The sequence below is a fragment of the Octodon degus genome, unplaced genomic scaffold (assembly GCF_000260255.1).
Source record: "Octodon degus isolate 3935 unplaced genomic scaffold, OctDeg1.0 scaffold00028, whole genome shotgun sequence".
Lineage (NCBI taxonomy): Eukaryota > Metazoa > Chordata > Mammalia > Rodentia > Octodontidae > Octodon > Octodon degus.
This window is the reverse complement of record NW_004524604.1, coordinates 9,092,538-9,099,792: the sequence shown is the minus strand read 5'-3', so window position 1 is coordinate 9,099,792 and position 7,255 is coordinate 9,092,538. Positions and strand designations below refer to the sequence as shown.

Below are 7,255 nucleotides of genomic sequence, written 5' to 3'. Positions count from 1 at the left end.
GATATGGATTGGGCTTTTCTCCCAGAATGCCACCTATACCATTATTACTTTTTTTCCTGTCCAATGTACATTCAGGGTGCGTGGAACAAAAGGAGAATACAGAACGTGGGTCACAGTTCTCTCTTATGATGGGCCTCAGAGCAGATGGAAGACTTCAATGGGAGAATTGGAGCTACCATTTTAATATGCCCTGAGCATCTACTAACACATCCACCACTGTGCATGTCAGAATAAACAGATAGAAATCTACAGGGTTTGTGAATCTTGTGTGATGTAGTTGCAAAAGCAGGCTTTGGAATTGTAGGACAATTAGGTACAAATTTTAATTCCTTCTTTTTGAAAGGATTATGGAATATGGCAAAGAAGGGGCCTATCTGGCTTGGTCTGAATCCTACTCTGTAGCTGCAGAATTCATGACTTTGCTTATGAACCCAACCTCTCAGTACCTCTCTTTGGTATCTGGAAAGTGGAGCTGAGAATAAGGTTATTGTGAGCATCAAACAAGGTGAGGCACATGACATAGAGAAGCAACCAAAGAATGTTGGTCAAAAGTAGTAATTATATTCTAAATTTTATGTAGTACTTAGCATGTTATACTTGCTAAAATAAAAATACTATCGCTTGTCTCAAAATGGTGTCACTTGGGCATACATATATTTTTTTCCTTTCTTTTCTTCACAGCAAAACAGTCCTTTATACTTTTGCAAAGTTAGTAACATGTGATACAAGGTTGCCTAGCAACTAATAGCTGACTTCAGCCAGACAGGATGTTTATATATACAAGATAGTTACAATAAATATACAGCTACTTTCTCTTAGTTCATTCAGGAGAAAGGTTTGTACTAATATTGTTTGGACAAGATATCATGTCCACATCTTATCCTCTGAATAAATACTACGAAGACAACAATATGCAATGTATTAATTATTATAACTGTCCTACTAACCTGTTTGAAACTGTTTTATTGCTAGTTGGTCTTTTTTCTCATTAAATGAATAAAAAAATAATAACAAAAAATTGGTACCATTGTTGTGACAAGAAGCTACCAGCAAAGCATGTAGCACTTTTGTGATTATTATTCAGCTGAGCAATTATTTACATACTACTACAAAGTCTTGCTGGCTCAAAGCCCCTCTGTGGGGCTCCCTCACCAAAGAGCTCTCCCAGGTCACAGGCTACCAGCCACCTGCAGCGAGGAGTAGAGGGTGGGGGAGCTGCTGAAGCCGCGCCAGATAGAACTATGACCCCTGAACAATCATGTGAGTTCAGAGAATGGCAATATTTGATTCTCGAAAATTTAATTTGCATCCAGCACTTTTTCTTTATTGCCTGGCGACATCCGCACACTGCTCACAGGGTAGCGATGCCTGTGTGTGAACCATACATTGCGTTGCTGATGCATCTTCATTAGCCAAGAGAGTGGTGTTAGAAATGGGTAAATTGGATCATTTAATATCGTTGCTCTTACCTCCAGAAAAAAATAAATTGAGGTATTTTTCCCCATTAGAGTTAATAAGACTTGAAAGGCTAAATTTTCATTAGGAAGCCAAAAGCATTCTTACAAATCTTGTGTCTCTGAAGAAGGGCTGAGGAAGAAGCAGGAAGCCTGGCTGCATGGCTACCAGCTTGTAGGGCTGACGTGGGTCCACATGGACTCTACTTCTTTGCTGTTCAAGACTTGAAAACTTCACTGCAGGGAAGAGCTCTTCTGAGTTGCAAATCCATACTTTTCTGTACTGTAAAGAACTGAGAGCTCATTTCATTTATGACTCTGTGTGCCTGTCTATGGCAGCCTAGCCGTGCTCTGGACAATTCCTCCCTCTTCGGGCTACCTTTAGACTTTGTGTTCAATGTTTCCCTGAAAACAGAGCCAAAGGCAGGGACTTGGATCTAGGGCATGGTGTTATTTGGGAGATGATCCCTAGGAACAGATGTAGGAGGCTGGGGAGCGTGAGAGAGGATAAAAAAAAAAAAGCCATAGTAAGGATGTGAGATTGAGCTCACTGTGCTGCATCCTGGAGCCTGCGCTGCACCAAGACATCCTGTAGTTCTGCAGAACACCCTCCTCAGTATCTGAATCATAGCCAGATGGCCGGGGCAGTGGCAGCTCTGCCTCCACTGGTTCCTGGAGACATTAATCTCTTGCCCAGGGCAATTCTTGGGTTCAGATCCAGTGGGAAATGTTGGGACAGGAGAGAAACAAACAAAATGCACATGTGAGTGCCTGAGGGGGAGCGCCAGGAGGTGAAGGACAGCTGGGGCTATCATGGGGCCACCCAGCTGCTGTGGGCCAGGCAAGAGGAGGCTGGAGACCCCAGGCACTGCCCACAGTCAGGGAAGTGGTTCCCATCTGATGAGTACCCATGTACCGCTCATTCCTGGGTGAGCACTCACAGAGTGCACACTATTTGTCAGATATTCTTCTTGGCTCTAGGGATACTGTGGTGAACATAGAAAAGAAATAAATGGTATCGTTCAGCTAGCAGTGTTCTATAAAAAAGATAAAGCCAGGTAAGGGGACAGAGTGACAAGAATGGTACATTTTTATTTTAGATAAAGTGGTTAGATAAAATGAAAGAGGCAGCACTGAATAAAATAACCGGCATGAGCAGAGGCAAATGGTGGGAGGCAGGAGGGGTATGGGGTGACACAGCATTCCAGGTGGGAGAACAATAGTTTGGGAGGAAGTTCTTCATATCAGAGCAACAAGAAAGCCAGTGTGAAGGGTGCTGAGTGCATAAGGGAGAGAGCAGGGGAAACTGAGGCTGCAGAGACACTTATCGGAAGGTTGTGCAGGTCTTAGGAGGAAGGTTGGGCCTTGCTTCTTCTGGAGCAGAAAGCTGTTTGCGGGGACAGGGGGAGGTGCTGTAAGTTGGTTAAATTCTTCAATGAGACTTTTAAATCAAGTGTATATTTTGCATGTTGTGAATCTGAGTCCTTATACCTACCTCATCAGGTTCTAAGGATGGGGAAGACCTGCATCTTCCCACAGTCTCACAGTTATCATGCAGACACTGGATTCCAACCCAAGGAGTCTGGCTCCAGAGCCCTAGATCTCTGTGACTTTTAGTATCCGAAGGCCATTTCCCTAGGACTGAGTCCTGAGTCCTCATAAGACAGCGTGTTCTTTCAGGTCAGAAGTTGCAGTTATCACCTTCTCCTCCCTGGGACAAAACACCTGACACCCACAACTTACCAGAGGAAGATTATCTTGACTCATGAGCTTTAGGATTCAGTCCATACTCAGGTGGTCCCAAAGCAAAACAAGTATGGTGGAAGGATCTGGCAGGAGAGCTGCTCACATCATGGTCACCATGAAGCAGAGAGAGAGGGACGAGCCAGGAGAGTGATCCGCCTTTCCAGGCCATGCCCCTTGGGGTCCCACCTCTAACCACACCCCACCTTCTAACAGTACACTCATCTGCTGAACTATTAGTAGATGCATCCAGAGGTAAGCGCAATGCCCACATGATCCAATCATATCCCAAGAGCCCCGCTCCTGAATGCATGAGAGTTTGGGGGAATATTCTAGACTTAAATCATAACAGAAGTGCTCTTTTATTCTTTTCTCTACCTCATACAGCACCCAGGGGTGCTCACATCTGAGGAGTGGCACTGTCCTGGTTGGTGGTAGGTCCTGGTAGAAGTTGAAGGTGACATTGTCTTGCCTCCAACATGGCTTCCTATTCACTCTGGAGTGATGTTTCTGGTGATGTGTGACTTTCCAGGACCAGCAGGGCCTACTGTGTTTTCAGGGGTGGGCAGACAGGTGCAGCCTGGGGGTTTCTGAGGCTCTGAGGTATGTCTGCATGATGGGAGCAAAGGCTGTGACAGAGGAGGGAGAAAGCACTGCCATTGTACCATGTTTCCATCTGTAAAAATAAACTCAAAAGACTTTAGCAATTTGACTTGAGCCAATAATCTGACCTCCTTGTGGCCTCTTTCATCCATGTCTGAAAAGGAAGGTGTTAATTTTTCTTCTGCATTTAGAAGTTTCTTTGACCAGCAAGGACATTGGGTCAGCTTACCCTTTCAAGGTGGCAACTCCAATTTAGAAGATTTAAGTTTGAGAAAATGTGCTCTGTCCTCAGAGCCCAGGAGCAGTCATAAAAACTTGCCAGCCAGTTTGCAAGCAGTGGTTTATGTGAATTCATTCCAGGAGGCTTCAAAGGGTGTAATAAAGGTGTGCGAGACTCTGCCATTCACTGACAGCGTGGGATCGCATGGCCTTGTATCTGCTGGGCAGATTGCTTTGCCCCTGCTTGAGGAAGAACAGAACCTGGTCAGAGGTGTCTTGCTCAGGGTACAAGACAAGTGTGCAAGTTCAGCACTCTGGAAAAGATCATTAGTCAAGGCTTCAGTGCCCGAGCTGCCAAGACTTGTCTCCAGAGGTCAGCAAAGATGAGACCCAGAGTCAATTAGAGTGAAGGACCAGAAGCTGTGCTGGCTTCTCTGTGATCCAGGTCTTTAGAGCAGGCATGAGAGGTGAAAGGGTCTTACTTGCTGATTTTCAAAATACCAATCAATAGCAGACCTCCCTGACACCGCTTAAAGCTAACACTAAGCTCTCCAGTGTTGTTAGCCCGAGGAATGGAATGGCCCAGGAACAAACCTCTAACTAAAACAAGAAGAAACTCCAGTAGGGTTGAAATAAAGCAGTGGGGAGCAGCTTCCTTCAGGCTCTGACTTGTGGGAGAAGAATCACTGGCTCTCAAGTGCCCTCCACATCCCCTCAGGACAGTCTCTCTGTCGAATAACTATGGAACTGACCCAAGAGAGAACAGTTGCTTTCCTAGATCTGTGGGTCAAATTCTGGAAACCTGAAGATTTCCCTGGACAGTATCTGAGTCTTGAGGGACATCATTAATACTGTTATTGAGCTCTCAGCCAAGCACTGTGCTCAGTGACTTTCACACTTGCTCAAAATTCAAGCTTCACAGTAACTTTGTAAAGTGAGTTGGAATTCTTAGCCCTGTTTTATAGGTGAGGGAGCTGAGGCACAGATTAGCTTGATCAAGCTGGCCTGCATCTGGGAGGGCGGGACTGGGATTTGCTTTCCCAGCTGCCCAGTGGGGAAGAGACATTCCAACCCCTTTGAATGTGAACTTGAGTGTAGGGAGAGCTGGGGTTTATTTTTCTAGTCACTGAATTCTAGTGGATACTATTTTTTTTTATCATCTTTTCTTCTGTCCTCATGGTCTCAGTGGCTTAAACTTCACTGGAGAGATTGGGTGTACACATTTGGAGAAAGAGAACAAGTTGGTTGCAAGAGGGGAGATAGCTACTGACTGGCTGATTGGGAGCAGACCAATATCAAAGCCTTTGGAACCAGACAAAGATGCCCCCTGCCTTTTCTGCCCCAAAATTCCTAGTCAAGTGTTGGCCTCAAAGTTCTATAAAATCTTTTCTACAAGTCAGAGCATTTTGGGGGAACAGAAGGGTCTAGACAATTTCCTAACATCTGAGAAAAAAATTATAATTTGATTAAGACATTTCATATGCGTAGTAGCAGCAGTTCATTTGTGCAAATGATTTGAGGTCTGGGGAAAATAGCTACATCAAAAAAGAAAAAAAAAAAGTCTCTCAGCTGTTGAAAAGGACAACGTGAACAGAACTTAATTACAAGTACAGGCTAATGGAATTGAGAAGGAGGCGAGATGAATTCATTATATTAATAATAAACCTGATTTTAGGCAAAGGGAAGCAGACAGAAAGAAAGGAATGTGTAATGCATTATGTTTCCATTCTTCCTAATAAAGGGTAGTGTGCTGAAATGTAACAAGATTATCCATCCTCTCCATCTGCCTTTGTCTAAATAAATTCAAGTTTTGCACAAATGAAATGAATTTTCAGCTTATAATTTACTGTCTCTGGTGCATGTGGTACAGAGAGATCTGAGAAGCTCCCTTGGACGCCCCAAGCCCAAGACCTGGCAGGGCAGCAGGGAGAAGACTCCAAGTCCTCCTGTGTCATGGATGTGGGGACTGCAGAGCAGCAGCAGTCCAAGGCTTCCACAGCACAGGTTGGCAGAAAAGGATGTGACCTGGATGTGGGCTTCGATTTGAAGCTGGGGGGAGCTAGAGTAGTGGATGAGCTGCCTTCCCTTTGCATATTCCAGGAATAAGACAAAAATTCACAATTTTTTTTCCTATCTCACCTCATCCACCTCCATGTCATTACGCAGGAAGCTTTCTCCCCTATTTCTTTTTACATGTCATCCTTGTGCAGAGGCCATGCTACTCTCCGCATCATTCTAATTTTAGAATATGTACTGCCGAAGCAAGCACTTCTACATTTTAAGACATTTCATTTCAAAGTGCCTTCTTCCTTGGCTTTGGAACGCATGGATGTACTTCTCTCTGAGCTCCTATTTCCTGTTTGCTTGGTGAATGCAGCCGTGCCTCCGGTCAGTGGCTTATTCCCTGCATTATTTCTTCTGATTCTGTGTGCATCCCTTCATTAAAAGACCGTTGGGGACCTTCCACTTGCTGAGCACTGTGTTTGTAGGCACAGAGACTCTGTATCTAGCAAAGTAGACACAGCAGTTGGCCTGGCAGAAGTTGAAGGTGAATGAGGAACATGGGTTACAGGGCTGGCCAAATAACTCAGTGGATTAAAGCACCTACAGGCAGGCTCAGGGCCCGGGGATTCGATCCCTGGGCCTGCCATGCTGGCCCCAACCACAGGGCATGCTGAGATGTTGATTGAGACTGGGTGTGGTGGTACACACCTATAATCGCAGCACTTGGGAGGCTGTAAACAGGTGGGTCACAAGGAGTCCCATCTAGTAGTAAGACCCTAAACACCCTGTAGACCCTTCCCTAAAATACAAAAAAAAAAAAAAGGAAGATGAGTTACATAGCGTTCACCTAAACAAATAGATGATTATGGAATTTAATGTATCACATTTAAGCCAATAAGGTTTCACCACACTTTTATTATGGATCCACTTGTTGGTGGACATTTGGATTATTTATATCTTTAGGGCTATTAGGCAGAAAAGTGCATGTATCTTTATGTTAAATACTTTCTGAGGCAAATATTTTGAATATTTTAGAATGCTTGGGTCACTTAGAAAATATATTTAACATCATGTGAAACTGCCAAAGTGCTTTCCAAAGTTGGCAGCATTTTTATATGCCCTATTGCTCTATGTCAATGATGGCAAACCTTTTAGAGACAAGTGCCCAAATGACAACTCAAAACCCACATGTTTATCACAAAGTGCTGACAACACAGCAATTAACCTGAATG

The 7,255-nt window shown here is 44.2% G+C and overlaps 1 non-coding gene across 1 annotated transcript; it reads right to left on the bottom strand.

Annotated features, from left to right (window-relative positions):
- Positions 1–6,183: 6,183 nt before the first annotated feature.
- On the bottom strand, positions 6,184–6,288 carry LOC111816234. Its single transcript, XR_002820681.1, has one exon. It is a non-coding gene; the product is annotated as a U6 spliceosomal RNA (small nuclear RNA).
- Positions 6,289–7,255: the final 967 nt, after the last annotated feature.